Raw genomic sequence first — 27,165 nt, forward strand, 5'->3', positions numbered from 1 at the left:
CCAAGTATCCTGAATAGGACCCTGCACAAGAAGTAAGCCCTCCGTCCAGCCTGGTGTTGCTTCTGGACATTTCTTTTCCTTTGCACTTGATGCGACCTGGCATTTGGGGCTCCACCCGCCATTTTGTGGAATCCCTCATCTCTCCACAAGGTCTCTCTGTTTATCACAGCTTGCTCTTTTAGCGTATTTTGGAATCCCTCATCATTGTTTGCTGCCTACACTGCGCTTCTTCCATACTGCGCAAAGGGTCCTGTTTTTACCCCTTCTATCTACCTTTCATGAGCTGGCTGTGTATTCCTGAGGGATCGTGAATCATAAGATGTCTGCAAATCCTTCAGACATACTATTCTACATTGGAAACCGTTGGTGACCTGGCACAAATGTTGATTGTTTCTCTCCTGGCCTTTTCTCCTACAGAAGGCTTTTTGTCAACGGTCTAAGCATTACTCTACGCACTGCCTATGTCCTCCATTACCAACCTCCACATATTACCCGCTTTTTCCTCTTAACATTCAGTTCAGTAGAGTTTCTACGGCCTGTGCTTTTTGCCATATATACCCTTTCTACTGCTTTTTGCGTCATGCAGTGACACTCAACGTCGATGGAACTTGTCGCTTCAGGGTTTGACTTTACAAGCTTTCAGCGTGTACTTCTACACATATCCTCTAACCACTTTACTCCTGCGTAACCCTGTCTGGCCCACGTCAGTCCGCCCTGTTTGGCCTTCAAGTGACTTCAATTCATTCTCATTTTTTCTTGCATTACTCTGTGTTAATAGTACTGTTTTCCTCATCAGTGGCGGCTTGCTTACTTACACCTGACTTTCCAGTTTTTCATGGGATAAATTCGTACTTTAAAACTGGCTGCCTCCTCTGTTTTGCCGGCTGGCTCAGATTCGGATTCTCCTTACCAAGACATGGAGGACGACGCGCCATCAAAAGCTTCTTCGACACGTGGACCCATCCCGAAAGAACGTAGCAAAGGCAAGGCGCCGTCTTCCTTAAATTCCTCTACACGTTCAAGAAAGATCCTCCATCCCCAGGGAGCAACTCATCACCCTCCTCTATGGATCTCATTTTGGATCTCATTTTATGGAAGCCACCACCAAAAACATGCAGGCTATGCAGGAAGAATGGTCTTCTTTGGACTCACGTGTTCAGATTCTGGAACTTACGACAGATTCTCTGCAATCTTCTTGTTCTCACATCCCGTCTCTGGAGGCGGAGAAACTCCTCCTTAAACGCCAGACAGAGGATTTGGAAAACAGGAATCGTAGGAACAATCTACACTTATATGGTCTTCCAGAGCTTACAGAGGGGTCTAATCCTACCACTTTCTTCCAATCCTTTCTTGCCAAGATCTTGGACACTCCAGCCTTAGCCTCCGTCAATATCCAATGGGCTCATCGCCTTGGACCCAGGGTCGCTAGCAAACCTAGAGGTGTCATCATGTTATTCCTACAATTCACTGACCTTTTACAGGTCCTTTCAGCTGCCAAGCTCAAGAAAGAAATCATGTGGGAAGGACACCGCCTGTTTCTATCGCAAGATGTCTCCAAGACCACCGCGGATCAGAGGAAGAAGTTTTTGGACTTGAGACCTCAGCTTAGGGCACTCAATGCTAGCTATGGTCTCCTTCATCCTTGCCTATTCAAGGTCACTTATAAGGACAGAACGACCACCTACGATGATCCTGCAGCCTTGCAAGCGTTCCTTCAACGACATGGTCCAGATGTTATGGATGTATCCAATCCTGGTTGACGGGACCTACTGACTCTTTGTTCTTGTTGTGCTATGGTCCGGTTGTCTCTTTATTGATGCTGATGTTGTGATTTCCTAATGTTTCCCATTACAATCGTTATTCTATTATTTTATGTCTCTATTGTTCAGATTTAGTTTCTTTTCCTGTTTTCTTTTGATGCATTCCTCTATTCACTAGTCTGTTTCTCTTGTTTTTTTTTTTGCAGATGTTCCTCTTTCCCTTTCTCTTTTTACCCTGCTGTATCATACTGTTCTATATGCTGCTTTTGGATTCATGGTCTTAGAGGTTTGATGTCCGCTCTGGATGTTGTCACTGTTGTTTCCCGACGCCACCTTCCCATTCTCGTTTTTGTGTTTTTTCGTTTTTGTAAGTATGCTCTTCAGTCGTTCTTTTTAGACATGTGCTGTCTTCTTGTTCGTTTTCATTTCTGTCCTTTTATCCTACTCTTCTGCACCTGTTCTCCTGACAGATTTTCTTCTCTCTGTCCTTTCCTTCTCTTCCCCCTTTCTCCTCCTTTTACTTCCCCTTCCTTTTTCTCGAACTCAATATTTTCCTTGTAGCAGTAGTTTTTCTCTTTCCATTTTTCTCCTTTTTAGCCTACTCATTACTTTTTTCTTTCCTATCTCTCCCTTCTTTCTTCCTTTTCTCCTCATCGCTATGTTTGCATTTTTCTCAATTCTCTCAGTTCATTCTTATGTATTAATAAGCATGTTGCTGATAGTTGTTTTTCTTTACTGTTTCATTCCGTGTAACGACATGGAACGTTAAGGGATTGAATAATCCCATTAAAAGGCAAAGAGTTCTATCACATTTAGCAAGACTTAAGACTGATATTGCCCTCCTCCAGGAGACTCATCTCTCTGAAGCAGAGGCTCTAAAGCTCAAGCGTTGTTGGGTGGGTCATGTTGTTTGTTCTCCCACAGTTTCCAGGAAGAATGGTGTTGTAATTTTGTTACATAAAAAGTTAAATGTTTCTTCAATCTCTCATGAATGTGATGTAGACGGTCGTTGGTTTATTGTTACATTGCTTATAGACAATATTCCTCTCACCCTTTTTAATGTGTACGCTCCTACTGGGATTGATAGATCCTTCTGGCCCTCTATTTCTGCTAAGTTGTCCTCTCTCTCTGGGGATTACATACTTCTCTGAGGAGATTGTAACCAGGTTGTTGATCCCTTCCTAGATCGTCATTCCAATGTCAAATTTGTCCCCTCTAGGATACATACTCAGTTTGTGAATACTTTTCAAAACAATGCTTTGGTAGATATTTGGAGATTGTGTAATCCTGACCTTAGAGAGTACAGTTTTTTCTCCCCTCCCCACCAATCTCAGTCACGCATCGATCATATTTTCCTTAGTAAATCCCTGTCCCAACATGCTATCCGCTCTGAAATTGGTTCCATTCTGCTTTCCGACCATGCTCCGGTTTTTGTGGACATTGACTTACTCCCTTTTTCTCCCCATCCCGGCAGATGGCGCTTCAATAATGCTTTGCTTTTGGAACCCACTTTTTCTTCTGAATTTAGCGCCTTTGTCTCTGAATTTTTTCTGCTAAATCATACCCCTAATTCACCTTTTGTCATGGTTTGGAACTCTTTTAAAGCAGCCTCTAGGGGTTTTATTATCAACTTTGTTGCTCGGTGGAAGAAACTCCGTGAGCTCAAGTCTGAGAAAATCTTAGCTGACATTAAAACTTTAGAACTTGCTTATTACGCTTCTCAATCAATCAATCAGTGACACTTATAGAGCGCGCTACATACCCGTAGGGTCTCAAGGCGCTGGGGGGGGGGGGGGGGGGGGGTGCCGCTACTGCTCGAACAGCCAGGTCTTCAGCTTCTTCCTGAAGGAGAGGTGGTCTTGGGTCAGGCGCAGGTCAGTCGGGAGGGAGTTCCAGGTCTTGGCGGCCAGGTGGGAGAAGGACCTTCCTCCTGTAGTCGCTCTTCGGATGCGGGGGACGGCGGCGAGGGCGTGGTTGGCTGAACGGAGGTGGCGTTTGGGAGCGTAGAAGTTGACTCGGCTGTTGAGGTAGCTTGGGCCTTGGTCGTGTAGGGCTTTGTGTGCGTGGGTGAGGAGGCGGAAGGTGATTCTTTTGTTGACGGGGAGCCAGTGAAGGTCTCTCAGATGTCCGGAGATGTGGCTGGTTCGTGGGATGTCGAGGATGAGTCTGGCTGAGGCGTTCTGGATCCGCTGGAGTCTCTTCTGGAGCTTGGCGGTGGTACCGGCGTAGAGGGCGTTGCCGTAGTCCAGTCGGCTGGTGACGAGGGCCTGGGTGACGGTCTTCCTGGTCTCGGTGGGGATCCACCAGAAGATCTTCCGTAGCATGCGTAGGATGTTGAAGCACGCCGAGGAGACGTTGTTGACTTGCCTGGTCATGGAGAGGGAGGAGTCCAGGATGAAGCCCAGGTTGCGTGCATGGTCTGTCGGTTTGGGTGCGGTGCCCAGGGCAGGAGGCCACCAGGAGTCGTCCCAGGCGGAGGGTGAGGAGCCCAGGATGAGGACCTCCGTCTTGTCCGAGTTCAGTTTCAGGCGGCTGGTCGTCATCCACTCGGCTACCTCTTTCATCCCTTCGTGCAGGTTGGCTCTGGCGGCGGCGGGGTCGTTGGTCAGGGAGAGGATCAGCTGGGTGTCGTCGGCGTAGGAGATTATGCTGAGGTTGTGTTTGCGTACGATGGCCGCGAGGGGGCTCATGTAGACGTTGAAGAGGGTGGGGCTCAGAGATGATCCTTGGGGGACTCCGCAGATGACTTCGGAGGCTTCTGACTTGTACGGTGGTAGGCGGACTCTCTGTGTTCTTCCGTCGAGGAAGGAGATGATCCATTCCAGCGCCTTGTCCTGGATTCCGAGGTTGCTGAGGCGCTGTACTAGGGTGCGGTGGCAGACCGTGTCGAATGCCGCGGAGAGGTCTAGGAGGATGAGGGCCGCTTCTAAATCTGAGTCTTCCCTTAAGGCACTTATTGAGGCAAAAATCTCTTTTAACAAATTTACAACGGACGCCGCCTCTAATCTCTTACTAAAATGTAACTCTTGTTACTATGGAGGCAAGAATAAGATGGGGAAACTCTTAGCCAATTACCTAAAGATAAGAAAGGAGCGTACTAAGATTGAATCCATTAAGACTTCTTCTGGAGAATCTACATTTAAGGATAAGGACATTCTTGCTGAATTTGTCAAGTTTTACGACAATCTATATACCCCTGAACGGGTCCCGGAGTCTGCTGATATTCTTTCCTACTTTCGATTGCTTCCCTCTCCTCCGGTTTCTCATGTTGATTTTCTCCCCCTGGAACGAGATGTTTCATTATCTGAAATCTTTCACGCTGTGTCTAAACTGCGTCACAGGAAATCTCCAGGCCCTGACGGTTTTACTATCGAATTTTATAGTCACTTCGCTTCTCTCCTTCTTCCTAAGCATTTACTCTTATTTAAATCCTTTCTTGGAACGGGCTCATCAAGCGGTTCTTTTCAGCAGGCTTTGATCTGTTTGATTCCCAAGGAGCATAAAGATCATTCCTTATGCAAGAACTACAGACCAATATCCCTGGTCAATACTGATTATAAGATCCTAGCTAAGATATTAGCGTTACGCTTAGATCTCCTCATACCAGATTTGATTGGACCCGAACATCGGGGTTAGTCAAGGGTCGTCTCTCATCAGACAATTCTCGTGTTTTCCTTAATATACTTAACAAGGCTTCCTCTATGGTTCTCCCTTTTGCGGCTATCTCTTTGGACGCGGAGAAAGCCTTTGATAGGATTGGGTGGGACTTTATGTTTCAGGCTTTGTGCTGGATCGGCATCCCTTCCAAATTCATCTCTATTGTTTCTTTACTTTATTCCGATCCTCAGGCCTCCATTTTTGTTAACGGAATGTCATCGGACTATTTCTCTTTACATAGGGGGTCCGACAGGGCTGCCCTTTGTCCCCTTTCCTTTATGTTTTAGCTCTGGAACCTTTCCTTACTATGATTCGTCTGGATGATACCATTTCTGGTTTCCAATTTGGATCCCATCAGGTTAAACTCTCAGTTTATGCTGATGCCATTCTTTTTTATTGCTTGGATTCTATTTCCTCTATTCCCTCCTTTCTTCAGCAGGTCTCTTCCTTTGCTGCGATTTCTGGCTATCGATTAAACGCTGATAAGTGTGAAATTTTACCCTTAAGTCCTCTCTGCCAGAAGCATCTCTTTTCTCAAACCGGCTTCTCATGGCAGCCATCTAAAATCAAATATCTGGGTGTTTGGTTCGCTCCTCTCTTGTCTGATACTCTCAAACTAAACTTTGATTATATTTCCAAGAAAATGGAGGCGGCTATTACTCGATGGAATCCACTCTTCTTGTCCTGGTGGGGTCGGCTCAACTCTATAAAGATGATGCTATCCCCCCTTCTTCTTCATACTATTTCCATGCTTCCCTTACACATCCCAATTTCTTTCTTTAAAAGGATCAATTCTTTACTGCTTAAATTTTTGTGGAACGGTAAACGTCCCCGGTTAGCTCTTGCCGCCTTACGCAAGGACAAAGCTCACTCTGGAGTACGCTTTCCTGACTTTAGGGAATACCATCGAGCCTTCTCTCTAAAACAATCAATCCGTTGGTTATCTTCTGATCTTCCTCACTACCCTCCTGTTTGGTTGAGTATGGAGTCTTCCTTTATTTCCCCCTTCACCTTTCGCAAATTCATGGCCTTTACATCACCTTCAGCCCGTCTTCGTGCACCTGTTATTTCTCACTCCAGCACTCTCCTTCTTACCTGCTTATCTTCATCTTACCCTTCCCTCCTTTCTATTCACGAACAGCCGATCTGGAACAATTCGCTTCTCAAAATCCGTAACCGCACCATCTTCTGGAAAACATGGCATTCTCGAGGATTATGCTGGATCTCTCAATTAACTTCTCATGGTACTCCTCTCTCCTTTCAGGCTCTTCAAATCTCTTTCTCATTCCAGCTTCTGCTCGAGCTCAACACGCTGCCCTCTACCCAGTCCTGATCTTGTACCTTCTCTCCTTATCATCTTCCAATGAGGTTCCCTTAGAACGTAAACCCACTTCCTTATTGTTGGAGGCCTCACCCTCTGCTTCAGCTCTGTACAATTCTTTCCGTTACACCAATGATAGACTAAAGTCTAAAATCGAGAATGCCTGGGAATTGGATCTTTCTCAGGAGTGGCAGGTATCTCTTTGGGATAAAATATGGACTAAACTTCATAAAACCTCGAGAGCTGCTAATACTACCCAAACGTTATATTTCATTTATAACAGAACCTTATTTACCCCACTTGCTCTATCCCGTTTTTCATCAGATTCCCCCTCTACTTGATGGTCATGCTCCTGTTCCTTTGCAGATCTCAAACACATGTTATTTGATTGTCCTCCTATTTCCCAGTTCTGGCAGCTAGCTTGGAAGCAAATACAAAAGATTTTCTGATTTCAAGTTCCCTTTTCCCCCTCACCAATTTTTCTTGGCTCTCTTTCACCGGATCTACCTCAATCTCCCCGCCACTATCTATTACTTGACATTTTCATAGCTGTAGCTTTCCATGCCATTACTTCTAACTGGAAGCAAGCTGCCAATATCTCCTACCAATCTTGATGGAATGCAGTCTGCTTTCATCACCGTTTAGATACAACTATGTGTCCCCCATCTCCCTAGCAATTAAACGCGACCCGGTTTGGCTTCCTTTAGTGATATATTTTTCTTCCTCTGCTCCTGTGCCTCCCTCTCCAGATTCTAGCACAGTTGAAGTACGCAAACCCCCATGATTTTCCCTTTGCCTTATTCTTGTGATTATAATTTTAATTTTCATTATATTGTACTGTACTATATCTTTAATTCGTATTTATATGATATGTTCATAAATCCTCATGCTTGTTATGTTTGAATATTATGAGAATTTTATTGTATTGCCTATTTTATTTATATATTCATTGTAACTACTACTTTCCTCCTTTCCTCCCCTCCCTCCCTTTCTTTATTCTTCAATAAAATCAAACTTAAAAAAAAAAAGAAGACGCCCTTCTAGGTAGCATGAGAACCAAGCTAGCCGCAGCATTCTGCACACATTGGAACCTATTTAAAAATGCCCCCATCGCACCCAGATACAGTAAATTGCCGTAATCCAGGCGGGAAGTTACCAGGGCGTGCACCATAGTCTTCTTGGCAGGCACAGGCAACAAGTCCAGGGTCTTAAGGAGGCCTTTTAAGACCCCAAAGCAGGTACCCGCCACAAGTCTGGACTGATGTTCGAAAGAGAGCTTAGGATCAAGCCACACTCCCAGGTTCTTCACCTGTTCACTCGGTATAGGGGTGGGACCCAAGGTCTGAGGCCACCATGCCGACAACCAAACTGATGGGGTGCGACCTTCGATCAGCACCTCGGTCTTATAAGATCATGAAGCGAATGTAACAATAGTACTGAGAATGAGTAGATATTATTGCTCTACATTTGTCTTACTAAGCAATGTTTGGATTTTTCACATTAAGTGAAGATGCACGCCCAAAGTTGGTTAATCAGTTGTCAGAGTGTTAATGGTGGTATATACTCAAAATAATGACTACCCTTTGTGCTCATCTCAGTGCAACAGGATCTTTTATGTGTTGGATACTAACACTCACCAGTCTTCCAAGTAATGTCTGAGCTATTTAAATATTATTGGCTGGTTTCCCTGAGAAAATACTTAAGATATAAACTGTTGCGTCCTCCACAGCCAGGGAGCATGCAAATTAATACTTCACACATGGAGCTTTGGATTGTACATCATTATTTTTCAGCATACAATCACACACTGATCTCTAATTATGTCATAACCATTAATAACCACACCTTAACACCTCCTAGCAAGTTACGCAATTCCTCTGTTAAATCCAACCAGAACCACAAGGGTCCTACCCCACATCGTCTCACGACACTTCACCTCCCCCCTTGTTAAATAAAAAGTACAAACAACAGTTACATTAAATTTCTTCAATAAGTCATCGAGGCGCTCGCACTAGTCGGCCATGTCCAGTGGCATGAAGTGGTTAAGATGCAGTCTGTTCGGGCACAGATGGAACAAGTTCTGATGCTTGATCTGGACTGTCAGGTGGAGTAGTCTGATTCGTAATTGCAGGAGCTGGCGATTGTAGGGGTAGGTGCTTAAAGTTTGACGAGTCCAGTGTGATGGACTGTACGGGATGATGGGACATCATCATGTGTCCTTTGCACTTCACAACCCCCAGGGGATCGACAGCAAACGGGGTGTCTGTTTTATGCTTTTGTTTCTGTTTGACCAGGACGAAGCCACCTTAATCGAAACCATCTCCTGGACTAGTTGATGCTGATTAGTGTATGTTTTCATTTTGAATTTTCGACAAGTGTCTATGACATGAACTTTAGCAACATTCAAGGATCAGTCTACTGTCCACTGTGGCAATTTGGTTCCAATGGCTCTTCTGAAAGGCAAGGTGGCAGGACTTTCACAAGTTGTGGAGTGAGGAGTTGAACGATAAGCATAAAGGCTTTACACGGGGCTTGATTTAACTTGATTCTCTCCATCAATGCTCTTTGAATGACCCTTTTGAGGGTGCCCATGAATCGTTCCACAGCATTGTTTGCTTGAGGCCACAGAGTGGGGTACTCTTCTGATGGTTGACATTCAGTGTGACTAGAAACTCTTTTAATTCTTTTTTATTGACGTACATAACGGCAGACCATTGTCAGATTTGTGAATGGTGGGGATCCTCGCGCTGCAAAGATGTGATCCAGCCACTCGGTAACCTTGTCATGAGTTGTTGTTGATAACTCTTCTACTAGAGGAAATCAATGACTACCATGAGATGATGTCTCTTTCCTAGGTGCCCAAAGAAATCAACGGCAACTATTTCCCAAAGTCTGTGTCTAAAGGGCAGGCGTTGTAAATGGATGCTGCGTTACTTTGGGGGAAAGGCAGTTACAATGTTGGCACTCTTTCAGTTCCCTCTCACCTCACTGGTCTCAGCATTGGAACCCCACTTTGTCTCTTAGGGCTCTTTTGGTAGCTAAAATGCCACAATGTCCTTCATGGGCTGGTTTAATCACCTTTTGTCTTAGGCTTTCAGGTATGACAATCCTCACGCATCTCAATATGACACCTTCCTTGGTCACAGACAGTTCATCCTATACATTTTTGAATATTTGAAAATAGACATTGTCAGTAAAAGGTTGAAAACTCTTCTTCCAGGACTTAGTTGAAATTATGTTTTTGAGGATAAGCATGTTCTTATAAGAATTGGTAGCAGCAATGATTGTTTAATAGATAGGGCCACTGGCATATTTGAGTTCACAATGAAGTTGATGTACTGTACTCCTCAGCTGTTTTGCATGTCGAACTGTGACATTGTAGCAGTACTCATGAGAAATAATCAGGAGGGTTCTGTTTTTACCTGGCTTGCGTAGAATTGTATAGTTGTACTCTTGCAGTCGCAAATCCCACCTCTCAATACAAGGGGGAATCTTGGCTTTTGGATTTTCAAAAATGGTGAGCAGTGCATGATGGTCTGTCATGATTGTAAAGCGATTGCTATATAGAAACACATAAAATGTTTTGCAAGCCTACACTACAGCCAGCCTCTCTGCCTCCGGCTGAGAATAGGCACGCTCCATTTAAGACAGATTTCCACTGGCATAGGCCACAATGTGTGCCTGAGCATTTGGATGACCATTATGTTGAGCAAGGATTGCCCCTAGTCCCACAAGGCTTGTATCAACTGTAATCTCAGTCTGTAATTTGGGGTCAAAATAGACCATTTCAATTGCATGTTTTATTCTTTTGAAGCTTTGATGACATTCAACAGACCACTGAAACAAGACATTTTGTTTTGTCAACTCTGTCAATGGGGCACTCACAGTACTAAAGACACAAATGTACGTTGAGCAATAACTAGCCATACCTTAGAAGAATCGTAGTGGGAGGCAAGTATCTGACAGTGCTTTCTCTTTATTGGTGCCAGGAGTCACCCCCTACTCAGAACATATGTGTCCAAAGAATTTTAGTTTAGTCTTGTGAAACTCACACTTTGCTGCATTGAAAGTGAGACCTCCATCAGCAAGTTGATGGCACACTTGTGTAAGAGCTTTGTCCTGCTCCTTTTTCGTTGCTCCAAATACCAATCTATCATCATTGTAATTAAAAGCATTTGTGAAATGTTTAATTATTCTATGTATAACATCCTGAAATATTTCTACAGCTGACAACACTCCAAAACTTAAACTTTTGTATCTGAACAGACAAACATGAGTCAAAAAAGTAGTGATGTATCTGCAGTTCTCGTCCAACTCTAGTTGATGATATCCCTTGTTCAGGTCAAGACAGGAGAAGACTTTGGCGCCATTTAGTTGCATAATCATGCCTGCTATGCGTGGACCAGGGTGTCTTTCTCTCCCAATTGTTTTGTTGGCCTGCCGCATATCAACACAGATGCGCTTCATATCTCCACTTGACTTTTTCAGCACCACCACAATGGGCGAAACCCAGGGTGTAGTACCGGTGGACTGTTCACTGATGGCATGCTTCAGAAGCATGTCTAGTTCTTTCTCAGCTGCTTCTCACAAGTGAAAAGTGACTCTGGGGTGCCAATGGGCAACAGGGCGAACATTGTCATTGATGTGAAGTGAAGTCGCACCTTCATTGGCTTGAGCCAGAACAGGCTGTGAAATAATTACAGGAATGGGCTCACAACTTCTGATTCAGTGTATCCTCCAGATTCAGTGTGTCCCCCAGGATTTGAGGAACTCAGTGGTAGTCGCCTTTGTCCTCTCTCATCTAGAATATTGCAATGCACTCTATATAGGCAATGATAAAGCCCAGAGGTTAAAAATACAATTGATTCAAAATGCTGCAGCTCGGCTACTGTTAAACATCCCTAGAGGGCATTCCACCTCTGCCGCTATCCGCTACTTGCATTGGCGGCCAATTTCCAGAATCTTTTTTCACTGTATACCCCTGCCAGAAACCCTAAATCCACTGATGCTGGTTTAGTGAGTATCCCTAAGATTCGCAAAGCCAGATGGGGAGGCAGAAGTCTCTCACACTGTGCTGCAAAATGGTGGAATCAGCTACCCATTTCCATGAGACTAATGTCTAATAGAATTCTTTTTAGGAAGGCATTAAAAACATGGTTGTTTCCACCTCTTTAAATATCAGCCATAGCCGCTACGACCTACTATCTCACTTTCTAGCACCAAGATGCCTCGGCATTCGAGCGCTTTACAAAATGATATCCTAATTATCCTATTAATCCCATGTCAGCCGTGGTGGCAAAACTGAGTAGGTAGGCACTGGATGAAGCTCTTTGCTTAACTAGCATTGATACTTGCACTGCTTTATGTTTCAATGCCGCTGTGAATGACCCTTGACTCCGCAACAGTTTAGAAGCAGCCCACACGTATACTTTCATGTTTGACGGGTTGAGGCGTGGCACAGGAAATATGCTGTTGAAGTTTTCAATAGGCATGATGTTAATCGATGCACCATTGTTTACAAAAAAGGTTATGGGGTAACTGATAATCTTTATTGTAGTCTTGGGACAATGTCCAAATGAACTCTGTTGTTTCATGTGGTGGTTCATCTTTGTCTTTTGTTCTTCTCTGAAAGCAGTTTAATCAACATGGACTTGTTGCTCCTTGGACAATGTCATCATTGCACATCCATCTTCTACATTGGCGCTCGATAATGACGTTAACAAACCTTTGTAGGATGTACTTGATGATGACCAACTATGTCTGGTTTCTACTTGTAGTAACTAATGTTGCCCTTTCGCTTTGTGGGGGTGGTGAGAAAGCTTCTGGAACGTTCTGGCATCCATTTCCTATGCTCGCTGTCATGAAGTTAGTTTCTCTTTTGCTTTGCAAACTATTAGGAAATATTTTTTCTTACTGCAGCATTTGCACTTTGGACATTTTCCTTCATGTGGAAATGAAAACCCACATTGGAAGCACAACCTTTTCTTCTTTGTAGACTTCAACTTACATGCATCTACCTTGTGCTGGTGCTTACTTTTCATGACCAATGCTGATTAATTTTTCGCTGTTTCACCTTCCATGTCAGCGGCTTATCACTCTGCTCTTTCCTCAGTTCTTGTAGTCATTAGTACTTTCTCTAAGCTAACGTCGCTCTCAACATTTGTCGTGGCTTCTTCATCACTAAATTCACTAAATTTGCAGTGTTTGATAAGCACACCAAGTCTTTCAATAAACTAATGCATTGTTTCTCCAGCTTGCTGTCATGCTTGATTTAAAATGTACCTTTCATAGTTGACAGTTGACTTTGAATTGAAGTTGGCTTCCAACAAATCCTTGATTTGACAGTATTATACTGCATTGTAGTGTAGTTCCTATTTTCCCAATAGGCCCTGCGCATTGGAATAACATAAACAGTAGTATCGACGTAGAAGTGCGGATCTTCCAGGCCTCCACTGACTATGCTAAACTTAATTGAGTTTGTTACCAACTAGCTCAGAGGTCACTGGAAACTTTCTTCTCTGAATAGGAAGTGATCAGCTTCCCTGGTACAGACAAGAAGGGATTCAGTTTTCCAACAACCGTGCAACATGACAACTTTGCTCCTCAGATAAGAGTCAATCTCTAGAGTCGTGTGAACAATAGACAGTTATTTTACTCAGTCAGTGGTTGTGCAGTTTACTTTCACAATATGTAGAGAATAGAGAGACGGGCGTTTTCAATAAAGGGTAACATTTATTGAACAGACTTTCTTCTCGTACAAGAGAAATGAATTGCCACAATTGCAAGACTTGTTATTATAAAAAGTCCGTACAGTAAGATAAGTATTGCAAAATAATACTGTAAAAGCATTGATATGGTTTCTTAGCCATACAATGGTTTAAAATGAATAAAACATATATACATTCATATATACATTAGGCTAAAATACTCAACTGGTGCTTCTAACTACGCCTACCCCAGTGTACCTAACCTAGGCCTAATACTTGGGAGGGGAGTAAGTAAGTAGCTTTAGTTAAGTTGGTTTTGCCAAGGTTTGCTTCAAGAATTCTCTCTAAGGGTTTAGTCAACACCATACCCCTGGAATAGAATGATGAAGGTCTGGTATCTCCTTCAGGGGACTCCATATCCCAGTCACTCGCAAGAGTGGCTTGGAAACGCCGGAGCTGGATTTCTCTGCAGGAGAAAAGACAGCATCTCTCTCAGCGCGTCGAGGAAGAGGAGGGGCAGCATCCGTGGGCAGCTTGCATCTGCTGGGCTCTTGCAGGGGACGGCTGTTCAGCTCCTAAGTTCACCACACCATCGTTCGCTAGTTAGCAGCGATAGCAGTAGCGATAGCAGCTATGGTATCATCAGCATAACTGCAGCTTCTTCAGCAGCGATGGCATTGAGGCAGCTAGCTTCGTTAGCTTCAGTGTAAACAGCAACATCAGCGTTTGCTTAAGGCAACGTTGGTAATATTTATACCTGAAAGGTGCCTTGTTTGACGTAAGTTTTTGGACATAAGACGTCAATAAAGATGTCACTAGGAAGTGATCGTCTATCAGTGCTCATTAGAGTTCTATTACTAATCAAAACATAGCAAGCGGGGCTTTCCCTGGTTGCTGAGTTTTTATCTTGTTGAAGAACTCGGAGTGTTAATCTAGGAATCTTAGATAGTAACTTCTGCTATGTCATTGCACTAATTGGCTGCAAAGGAAGTGGCAGAGGAAGCGATTCTGAAATGTGGCTCTGTTCGTGTGAGGCCAGAGACGAGTTTCTGAATATTGCACTTGAACGGTTATGCCAATATAGGGAATAAATGGATTTATAGCCGAATAGGGGCATAAGGTCACTGTATCGATCAGGATCCTAGATTAGAACGCTACACCCACTCCACGAATTTATGTCCATCAAATTACTAAAACTAGAGGAATAAGATGCATGTGTAACATTGCCCACCCCAAAATACATATATGCATTTGAAATAGGCGTATTTGTAATACGTGAAAATTTAGGTACTGTACGTTTTTGAAGCATAGAAATCATTCAAAAATTATAGCATATGAAATCAATGAATGATTATGCAAAAAGAATTACACATTTAATATCTCTGAATACAGAAGAAGGGCGAGATAATTTCATCACATATAAATGCATTGCAGTAAAATGTGCTATAGGCTGGTGTAAAGTTATTATGTCTCTAGATGTATATAGAAATATAAGTCGAAGCTTCTGTTCTCTATGAATAGTTCTACTTTAAGCAAAGAATTTTTCGTGCCAAAACAAGGTGAATATTAAAAAGTGTTCAATTCAAAAGAATTCTTGCTGAACGGGGAAATAGAGTTCCAACGCTTTTAGCAGTTTTTGTTGTTCAAAATTGAAGGCCGAATTCAGAGTTCATGGGAACGCTGTGTGTCGGAATGCTCCTCTAAAGTTATTGTTTCTGTTCGGGTGAGAACATCATATCAGACAGGCTCTCAAAGAATTGGTCTACAAAATCAGGTGACAGTTCAACCAAATTCGATAGTGCTGTAACTTGGCAGGTGTGAGAATGATTGCTGTCATCAAAGGCTGGATCAGCAATGCTCACAGTAGGTCGTACCTGGATGATGTTGCTTTTGTCACTCGCTCCACTGTTACCACCTAGTCGTAGCACAGGAGTCTCAACGAATGCCGTCATCAGGATTGGTAGCCGCTGGGGACAACACAATGCGTGAGCCTTTATCGGACTTAGCAAAGTATCGATATCCATTGGTACTGCTGATGGAAGTGAAAGACAGATGTCCAACACGCACTCATCTCCGCATAGCATATATCGTAGTACAGGTAAGATGCAGTTTTGCCATATCGGTCTGAATGAAAGGAACCAGGTCATGTTTAGATCTCTCAGCCTGGCCAATGCAAGGACTCTAGTTATTCTGTCCCGGTAGCGCACTGCTAGGAGTGTCTCTTCCATTCCCATAGGAGTCATGTCTGAGCTGTGGCTTGCCATAACGAAGCAGGAGGGTCAAAAATAAAATCCCTGCTACAAGTCCCAAGAATAGGGGTATGCCGCCAAAAACAGAGTGGACAAAATTTGGAACGATTCCCAGAATTGCTTGAAATGGTGTTAGCAGTCCCGTAAAAATCGTCTTAAATATGCCTGGGATGCCTGTGGCACTAGACATGTTAAGGAGTTGGCTCAACATTTCTACGAAATGCACGGGGCAATTTGTTGATAAAAGGTCATGAACCTCCATAGCTGTCCTTGCAACTAGGAGATCATACGTCTCTTTTGATGACGTGATGGGCACTGTTGTCTGCAAAAGCACAGATTTAATTTTGCTTAAAGTATCAATTCGTATAGAAGAGAAATGCAGACGAGGCCAGATGGGAGTCTCTATGTCTCCAGGCCCGCTCGGGAACAATGCTTGCATACAGCATTTGACCATGGAAGTTACGCTTACGAGATAACTTTTCCCTGGCAAAAGGCCACAACATCTGTGATCCGTTCTTAGAATGTAACTCCCATTTGCGAGTTGCATAAAGAAAGGCTCTATCTGCGTTGCAGGTGTGACAAGCTGGTGGCATGAAAGGTTGTTAGAATTACCTTCACAGGCTCTATGTAAATTAATACCCTGGCACAAAAGTATACCGCTTAGTGAACGTTTACAGTTTTCACCACTAAGAAATACATTTTTGTCGCTGTCACTGTAGCATGAATGTGTGTATGGTAATTTCCATGCTAACTTAACATAACCTTTACCCAATCGTTCATACTGGCCAGTAGGTATGTATTCAAGGCACTTTTTAAATCGGAAAGTTGTTATCGGAATTGTGATAATCCCGTGTATTATCCATTCAATGACAGGACTCTCTGACATTGTCAATGGTAATCTCTCAAGTTTTTCGATGCTCAGGATTGTATAGTCTGCTCCTTTCTGTGCCAAGCTGATTTGTTTATCAGTAAGGTTAAAAATGGAAAATAATGACGTTGTGTTGATTACACGCCAAGGCACATAGCCTGCACGAAGATTTTGCAGCATCCAGCCTAATTGTACAATAGAACGTAATTGTGACTGGCCATGCTGTAACATTAGCAAGTCTCTGTCTATTATATCAAAGGCAGAAGATACAATATTGTCCAACGAATATATTCTGGAGGACAGAGTCATTAACCCACTGTCCACTACAGAAAGTGATTTTTCCAAATTAATACGATCAATTTCTCGTATTTTTTCAGCTGTTTCAATTTGTGTGACTTTCCAAGCCTCGTTGTATGCAGCATAGATACTGGTCGCTATGAAACGCTTTTGGCGCTGTTTGCGTGGTCCAAGAATGAAATCGCGCAAATCAGCACCCTCTTTAAGTAAAGACAAGTGTTGCTTAATTTCAGCCAGTGTGGATGATCCTAGCCATTCGAGGCAGAGTTTCCCTACACTGTATGTTGTTACTATCCCTGGATGTTGTCTCTGGGAGTATCTAGGGTCTTGTCTGGTCATTTTTAACCCCTGTGTTTTGTTCAGGAATCTATCTTGACAGTTGTTTGTGTCAGTAGGCCAGATTAACTACTTTTTCCAATCAGGATGTGTTCTGTTAAAATGTAAAATTCTAGCTACGTCTATCTCAATATCTGTTGTTGCATTTTCAGGTATTGGCTTCGGTATAGACGGTTTGTTAAGGTCTTTGATCTTAGCTAGGCCAAGACAGGATGTTTGGTGAATTGTGTCATTTAGAAACATCATTTGTTCTGGTATCATGCAGGTTCTGAATAGTGCTTCTAGGCCTTGTACCTGCCAATCTTTTGTACCCCAGATGGTTTTTGTTTCAATGTTATTTTTCCAATAATCAAAACCAAATGTCATCATTTTTTCATAAAATGCTTCCGAATATATTAATTTAGTGTTTGTCAGCATTGTTTTCATTCCTGTTTTATCTAACAGTTTGTAATAAAACGTTTCTGCATCACTGGTGTTAAACCCTGAGAAATACTTGAATTTCTCATAGAATGTTTTAGAACTGCTTTTCGGTGGTTTTGCACAATGTTCCCACTGATTATACTTAAAAACATTTCTAGGCTGTGCAGATTTATGCAAGTAATGATCGCCATAATGTGTAAAACAGAACATCTGTTCATAACTAGACGAACCTTGTAAATAATCATGATCTATGAATCTAGCTGACATTACTAAATCAGACATCATATTATTAATACTTTCAAAGTCCCAATCATCAGAGAATGTACTAGGTTTTACAAAGTCACTCAAGGAAACCTTCAGTTGATGAGGATACTTCAGGATCTCGACCGGACCATAGATCTCATAGTCAGTTTTCTCCCATACTACCCCACCAGGTATTGGAATGGCTGTGACATTTACTGTTGACAGTTCTCTTTTCTTCACGTGGGATGATCTGTGTGGTTTGAGGACTAAGTTGATGTTCTGACTTGCTGTGTCCATTGTACTGTATTTTCCCTCAATGAATTTTCCCAAACAAAGTACCATGATGAGCCAAAGCAGGAGGAAAAATACACCTAGACCGAACCAGAACTCTAACCAAGGGGAAATAAGGTAGATTTCCTTCAGTTGATGAAAGAGTTCTGTTGTTTTTTCTTTAAAAGTCTTTTTTATTTCTGGCATCACTTCGGGGTCGTTTTGATCTTCAGAGAAGTTGTCGAAGTTGATGAAATAACCAGAGGCAGTTCTGTCAATTGTTGGAAGTGTTCTTTCAATTTGTCTCTCTGTAGCACATTCAGATGCCACATCATTGTAGACTGGTGTTTCTTGACAAACTGTTTCAATCTGTGTCTCAAGAGGCACGAGTTCCATGGCATTATTGCATAGTCCTTCTCTGTGCACTGCAGGCTGATCGAATGTGATTAGTCTTTCAGTTTGAACCTCTTGGATTGTTGCAAGTTTGGGTATTCTGTTGTTTCTCGGGAGTCCACTGGGCCTACTGTTGATTACAGGCCACATGCTTGTGGTTTTACCAGGTCGATTGATACAACTCTGTTCTCCTTTTTACCAGCAAGGGGCGGTAGTACTACTGATCTTGTTCCGGTGACTGCCAAGACAGGTACTGCTTTTCTGTAAGAAGGCCCAAATTCCTTCTTCACCGCTATTTTTTCTCTGACTAGATCCCCAATCTTTGGAATCCAGACAGGCCTTGCTGGGGCTGTTGCTTGTGGTGCCTCGTCAGTGGTATCTGGCTGTTGCTTTAACTTTATGTTGCTTAAGGATTTTCTTGTTTCATTCAAGTCCTGTAAAACAGCCAAACGATCTTTTATATCAAAGTCTGTTGTTTTTTCTTGTACCACTGATATCTGACTATCAAGGTCCTGAACTCTCATTCTAATTCCGAACAATAGTTCGTATGGGCTGAAACCTTTTAGAGAATTTCTTGGCAAATTATTAAGACTGATCTGGACACTTATTAAATGTTTGACCCACCCAGCACCCGAACCTAATACCTTCGCTGTTATAGATCGCTTTATGTCCGGTTTTTTCTTTCTACCACACTATTCCCTTCGGGGTGTGACGGACAAGAATACCGCAACCCAATTCCCATGCTGGCCATGGCCTCCCTATAAGCTCGAGAGCTAAAAGCAGGACCCTGGTCAGAATGGAACATGGCAATTGCGTATGTGCCGATAAAGACTCGCAGATCTTTTATAACCGTTCTGGCGTCAGCCGAGCGCTGGAGGCCACATTTTTTAAGTGTGTTTAGCCTTAAGGATGTACAATGGGACGCGTTTCTCTTTTTTGATAGCGCGGATAGATTGCCTAATGCTTTCTATCAGGGCTTCTGACACTACACTGGCCGGTTCTCCACTGCAATCTCTATTGCAGTCTTCACAGTTTTTTGCAAACTCATGAATACCTTCACTCATTTCCGGCCACCAGTACTCTGATTCTAATTCTCTCAGAGAGTCCCTGATTGTTTGGTGTCTCAGACCCAACCCCATATGTGCTTCCTGTGTGAGGAAGCCCCTCCGGTCCCTGTTTGGAATTACCCTATCCCCCACTCCAGGGATTCGAGCAAAAGGAACGGAGTTTGCATCGATTACGTATGCATAATTGAGTGGATAGTTCACGGGTAGTGCTGCACAGTCGCCTTTTACGGTAGTTTTTACTGCCAGCATGGTTTCCCCGTCTATGTATTTTTCTGAACGCTTTTTTGTGGCTACGGAAGCCGGCTTAGTTGCTTCCGCTGTGGCTGTATTAGCCAATGAATTCCCTGCAACGTGAACGCCATCACGTTGAAGACTCTGTGCGTGTATCACGTGAGTCTTTTGTAGTTCTTTCTGTAAAAGAGCTACCTGTTTCCATAGAAATGTATGCTTTATTGTGGCACCTGTGTCATCTTTCTAATCGTTTTCAATCCAATTCTGCAAGTATTCATTATAAGATTGTACGCAATATTAAAAAATCGCATACTATTAGTGTGGGGAATTCGCGATCGGTATTTTCTAGCGCCATCTTAAATGCTACCAATTCAGCTCGTTGAGCTGAGCAATCTCCTAGAGATTGTGTTTTAGTGACCATTGGTCTAAATTTTCCTTGGTGCCAACGACCTTTAACAATCACGCACGCAGCACTATAAGCTTGTTTGCCCCCAACTGCGGGTTGTGCTGATCCGTCAGTATATATAATACTTCCGTATTCTCGAGAGGCAGGATTTCAATTGGCAGAGGACATTCATATTCATATTGTAAAAATTCCTGTGTCTTTAAGTTAGGATCAAATTCGTAAACTACGTCTGTTGCAGCAAGAGAATTAACCCACTGGATCCATCTCGGATGCAAAGCTTTAGCATTAGGATTGCTTGCTTTAGTTACCGCTTCTAAAGCCGGTATAGGTGTTACGATTATTATTCGTTTACCTTGTGCTAGGGGCCTTTCTTTTGCTACAGCAGTCTGAACCGCAGTTAGAATTTTCTCCGTTGAACTGAATTTTATTTCAGCCTTTGTGTACAAATGTGATTTGTAAGCTACTGGTACCTTTTCTCCCTCATTAGATGTCAGGTACGTGAATCTGCATCTTCCTGGGATGACTCGGATTACAAGATTGCGTGTGTTATCACGTGTATCTAATTTAGTTTTTGCTAACATGTCTGTTTGCAGTGATCTCAAAATTTCTGTGTGTTTTTAAGTCCAGGTGATTTGTTTAAAATCAGGTTTAATTAGTTCGTAGAGAGGTTTAACCCTCTCTGCGTAATTTAGAATGTAAGTTCTTCCGAAATTCAGAAAGCCTAGAATTGATTGTAAATTCTTCAGCGTTTTTGGAGCTTGGAGTACAGCGCACTTCTCTAAGAAGTTGTCCGCTAGGCTTTTACCTTCACTTGATAATTCGTATCCTAAAAATAATACTGTCAGATGGGCAATTCAAGACTTTTTAAAGTTGAATTTGTAACCCTCTGCTGCGAACCCAAGTATAATGGTGTTCACTCTTTTCAAATGAGTATCCAAGTCGTCGTCTGTGAGATAGATATCATCTACGTAAGATAATGCCTCATCATCATACATTTGTAGTAACTCTGTTACTCTAGCTGAGAATAGTCCTGGGCTGTTCTTGATCCCCTGTGGGAGCCTACAGAAATTTTTCTGAGACCCCATTACAGAGCGGGCGGTCAAATACCTGCTTTCTGGTGCAATATTTTGACAAAAGAAACCATTAGATATGTCTAATGTCATTTTATATTTTTTCCTAACTATGTTATTCATTAGGGCTGCACTATGCGAGTTTTGTACTGCAAAAGTTTTGCAACATGCATTAAGGTGTCTGTAGTCCAAAACTAGACGATATGAATTGTCTGGTTTGGAGACAGGAAACAAAGGATTGTTCATTTGGGAGGTGCATGTTTCAATCATCCCCTGGTATTCAAGTTGATCTAAGATCTCCCTGACCTGTTTTTTAGCTTCTTGCTTAATGGGATACTGCCGTTGGGCAGTTGGTTCACTTTTTAACTGGATTTTGTGAGGAGGTGAGTCCTCATCCCATCCTACATGATTTTTATATAATGCCGGTGCCTGGGCTACTGCCCATTTCCTTGCATAAGTATATTTTTTGTGAATCGGAATGTGATTCGAGAAGGCAGGCATAATCATTTCTTCGCCACGAGGGCACTCCCTGACAAACTCTGGGGGCCAATCTTTTTCAGCTAACAGAATATCATAGCCTTTTGAGAGTTTATCCCAAAATAGACCCCGTATTTTCCTAGTCTTATCACCCTCTATACGCAATGTTATTTCGTATATTTTATGGGGCTCGCTAAGTCTGGTGTCGGCAGTTTCAACCTGAATGTATTCATTTGTGTCCACTGTCTCCAGATGACTCATCAAGATCTTGCGGGCTATACTGATTTCTGCTGCACTGTCTAACATTGTCTGTGCCCACTCCCCGTTTTTCAACTGTGTCCTCAGTATTCTCGGCATGTTCGATTACTCTAATACTGGCTACCTTCTTTTTCGGAAATTGAGATTTTTTACTCTGAGCAGGTTCCTTGTCTTTGGACTTGGTGTGCTCTCCTGGGTCTGACCGTCCTCTTCTTTCTGTTTTCTGCGAAAAAGATCGAGAGGGACGTGTATCAATACTTTGATATCTATCAGGTTTTTTCAAATTATCCCTATTTCTAAGGTTATATCTTTTCTCAGAGGGCTCCCTCTGGGGAGACTGGTGTTCTCGAGTCGGAGTTCTTTCCCTCCGTCGAGGAGACATTCCTCTGGACTGGAAAACTTTTTCCTTGGGAGTGGATTGTTTATTTCCATCCCAGCTCTTTTTAGGAGTGTTTGAATTATTTTTAATAAATAATTTTTCAGGATTTTCGAGCTGTTGGGGTTTTACTGGTTTCCCACCCAAGCTGTCTCTACCTAATTCTTCATAGCATTTTTCTATGATTCTGGCAAGCTCAATTGGTTGATCTGTTATATCTGTTTCCCTCAACTTCTGGCGGATCGCCACAGATGCTGCTTCTCCCTTTATGTTGGCTAATAATATAGCCGTGACCTGCTTGAAGTCTTTCAGTAATTTCATACCAAGAGTTAAAGCAGGTTCTGGACCATATTCATTCTGAATCTGTTTTAGCACTTCTGGTATTACCGCCATGGACGGAACACCATGTGTTTTTGTGTAAATGGAAGCGAAGACTGTACCCCAAGTGTCACAGTCCTCCACGTGTGGTGCGATTCCCATAGGAAGGCAGATGGTCAAGATTCTGTGTTTCTCGATAGGGGTAGTATCCGGAAATACTGCCTCTATTTGAGTGATTTTTTGTGCTAACCAGAAAGGAATTTGTTCCCGTTTTAAACCAGAGCAGGTGCTCTTGGAATTTTAATGGGATTTCAATCTCCTCGAAAGGAGCATACTCTCCCGGGGGATCCTCTATTTTATAATAGTGGAACTCATGTGTTGCAGCGTTTGCCGCTGGAAATTTTATCCATGAATAGAATACCTCTGTCTGACGATATTCGTGTGCCTCTATCACGAAGATGACTGTGCCACCTTGTGTGGTCAGTCCATTTTCTATAAGTTTTAACGTTATAGATTTTCTTAAATGTGCCGGGATGATTATTGCACCCGGTTCAGTAGTATTATCGGGACCCTGCTGAGTCGCATTTACTGCACCCCCAGTGGTTCCGTTGTTTTCTTCTGACATTCTATAAATGCAGGTTTTGCAGAGTTGGTCTCCAAGGAGACAAAGATTAGGTGCACAATATTTTGGAACACTGTATCCTTCAACGTTGAATAAACCAGAGCTTTAGATAGGAATCTCTTCCTACTAAGGTCGGGCGGATTTTAACCTTTCACCCACTCCAGACGTCTATTGGAGTATTTACGGGAGAAAGGGGTCTGTGTGAAAAATGCACGACTGAGTTACTCTAACGTCTTGCGTTAGTTTATCGCCTTACCAAACGTTGGGCGCCATGTAGTGTAGTTCCTATTTTCCCAATAGGCCCTGCGCATTGGAATAACATAAACAGTAGTATCGACGTAGAAGTGCGGATCTTCCAGGCCTCCACTGACTATGCTAAACTTAATTGGGTTTGTTACCAACTAGCTCAGAGGTCACTGGAAACTTTCTTCTCTGAATAGGAAGTGGTCACCTTCCCTGGTACAGACAAGAAGGGATTCAGTTTTCCAACAACCGTGCAACATGACAACTTTGCTCCTCAGATAAGAGTCAATCTCTAGAGTCGTGTGAACAATAGACAGTTATTTTACTCAGTCAGTGGTTGTGCAGTTTACTTTCACAATATGTAGAGAATAGAGAGACGGGCGTTTTCAATAAAGGGTAACATTTATTGAACAGTCTTTCTTCTCGTACAAGAGAAATGATTTGCCACAATTGCAAGACTTGTTATTATAAAAAGTACGTACAGTAAGATAAGTATTGCGAAATAATACTGTAAAAGCATTGATATGGTTTCTTAGCCAAACAATGGTTTAAAATGAATAAAACATATATACATTCATATATACATTATGCTAAAATACTCAACTGGTGCTTCTAACTACGCCTACCCCAGTGTACCTGACCTAAGCCTAATACTTGGTAGGGGAGTAAGTAAGTAGCTTTAGTTAAGTTGGTTTTGCCAAGGTTTGCTTCAAGAATCCTCTCTAAGGGTTTAGTCAACACCATACCTCTGGAATAGAATGATGGAGGTCTGGTATCTCCTTCAGGGGACTCGATATCCCAGTCACTCGCAAGAGTGGCTTGGAAACGCCGGAGCTGGATTTCTCTGCAGGAGAAAAGACAGCGTCTCTCTCAGCGCGTCGAGGAAGAGGAGGGGCAGCGTCCGTGGGCAGCTTGCATCTGCTGGGCTCTTGCAGGGGATGGCTGTTCAGCTCCTAAGTTCACCACACCATCGTTCGCTAGTTAGCAGAGATAGCAGTAGCGAAAGCAGCTATGGTATCATCAGCATAACTGCAGCTTCTTCAGCAGCGATGGCATTGAGGCAGCTAGCTTCGTTAGCTTCAGCGTAAACAGCAACATCAGCGTTTGCTTAAGGCAAGGTTGGTAATATTTATACCTGAAAGGTGCCTTGTTTGACGTAAATTTTTGGACATAAGACGTCAATAAAGATGTCACTAGGAAGTGATCGTCTATCAGTGCTCATTAGAGTTCTATTACTAATCAAAACATAGCAAGCGGGGCTTTCCCTGGTTGCTGAGTTTTTATCTTGTTGAAGAACTCGGAGTGTTAATCTAGGAATCTTAGATAGTAACTTCTGCTATGTCATTGCACTAATTGGCTGCAAAGGAAGTGGCAGAGGAAGCGATTCTGAAATGTGTCTCTGTTCGTGTGAGGCCAGAGACGAGTTTCTGAATATTGCACTTGAACGGTTATGCCAATATAGGGAATAAATGGATTTATAGCCGAATAGGGGCATAAGGTCACAGTATCGATCAGGATCCTAGATTAGAACGCTACAGCATCAGCTTGTGATCTTTTCTTCAGCACTTCTTTTACTCCGTCACCAGCAAGATTCTACAAATACTTAAGGTTTTTCCTCGTTGTCTTCTTCTTCAAGGGCATCTAGGAAGTCATCAAATGTCTCAATCCATGCAGTCCACCTGAAGCCAATATTCTGCTTCTTCTCTGTGTCAAAGAGCAGTGGTGGTTTCAGAAAACAGCAACGTCGTACTTCACACTCTTCTCTACTACCGTGGAGAGCATAGGCTGTTCAGATGACAGCAGCTGTTCTTCTGGGCCGGTATCTTCTGCAAGCACTGGCCTTGTGCTTGTACTTGAGTCGTCAGCCCGATCAGAGGTTGTAAGGTGCCATCTTCTTCCATGACAGTAAGTGATGGTTTTGTCTCTCATACTTGCTTGTCACTACCCTTATCTTTTTGCATAATACCTGGTTGCAGATGCCTTCAGCCTTTCCCTTTGTCCAATGAGGCTGTGTGTTATCATCTGGTGCGGTATCTCTTCTTTTGGCCTGTCCAGTGGGTTTCTGGAAGGTTTTCCAAATGCTCTCTTCCGCAGGGCCTTCAACTTCTATGAGGGCCATATATGGGCTGGACTGGGGCCTTGATTCCACACATGCTAACTTCGAAGAGCTTCATATCGAATTGGAAGGAATAGGAATGCACAAGCAGTTCGCTGTAGTGCTGCAAACTGAAACTGTCAATGAGAGTAGTCTTGTTTCTTCAGGGCATAAATCCTGCACCCATTAACATTTGTAGTGTCCTCCCCAGCCCGGGAGCATGCAAATGATGAAGCCCCGCACAAAGCTCTGGATTGTACTTCTTTATTCCTCAGCATACAATCACACACTAATCTCTGATTACGTCATAACCATTAATAATCACACCTTAACACCACCCAGCAAATTAAAATTTAAATTCCTCTGTTGGGTCCACCCAGAACCGCAAGGGACCTAGAGCACATAGTCTCATGACACTATATGAACCTTCAGAATAAAAGAGTAACATGTAAAACTCTTCAATCAAGCAGTGTCCTTTGCCAATGCGTGTGGTGTAGGCATTTAAAAAATAGATAGCCTACACTTGCTGTGGTGCCCCAGTGGTGTTACTTAGAGCATGACCAAATCATAGGCTTTAGCTTCATATTTTTGCTTCCTAGAATCTGGTGACAAGTGGTTACGTGGAAGATATTCCCCAGGAGCACATTTTTTGTTATTAGGACTGAAGCATTATGTTATATGAGTACCTAATTTCTCAAGTAGTTCTTCCGTAACTTCTGCTCTTTCTGTGGATGAAATGCTTCTCTGATGAGATTCACATAGATGGAAATACGTATTAGGGGGAATATTTTAGCAAAATGTGACCAAATGAAACCTGCTATGACCATAATTCTTTGGGTACATTCAACATTGGTTCTGTCAGATGTCCTTAGAAGACATGTTTGCATACTAAGGGGAATATGTATCAAGCTATTTTGAGGTCGCAAACACTGCAAATCACAAAAAACAGTTTTTACGATCGCAAAATAGCTTCCTCCTATCCATAACTGAGTATCGCAGTGCAAAAAAGGTATTCACAAAAAATGCGAATACCTATTTTGAGAGGACCACAATCTGCAAATTATTGTTGCAATTTTGAAAATTCTGACACGCTATTTGCAAAAATCGCAAAAAGCGTTATCACAAATTGCGAATTTGCAATCATATGTATCAAACATTCGCAAATTGCTAATCTTCAAAATTTGCACCTGATTATTACCACCAACTCAAAGCAGGTGGTAACCAGGTGCAACCAACTTAAACAGGCCCACAGTGCCACAGGGTCTTCCACAATGGCAGCGCTAAATGAGATAGCCAGGAAGATGCAGATTCAAGCAGCAGCACAGAGGAGGTGACAGGAACGGGTCTTCAGAGTGCGCTTCACTCTGTTCCAGCAGACAGAGGAAGAGATACATGAGAAGTATAGACTGGACTCAGCTACCATACTGGACTTGATTGCTGAGCTAAAACCTATGCTTGAACACCCAACTCGCAGGACTTGG

This window comes from Lissotriton vulgaris, chromosome 3_1, assembly GCF_964263255.1.
Source record: "Lissotriton vulgaris chromosome 3_1, aLisVul1.2, whole genome shotgun sequence".
Lineage (NCBI taxonomy): Eukaryota > Metazoa > Chordata > Amphibia > Caudata > Salamandridae > Lissotriton > Lissotriton vulgaris.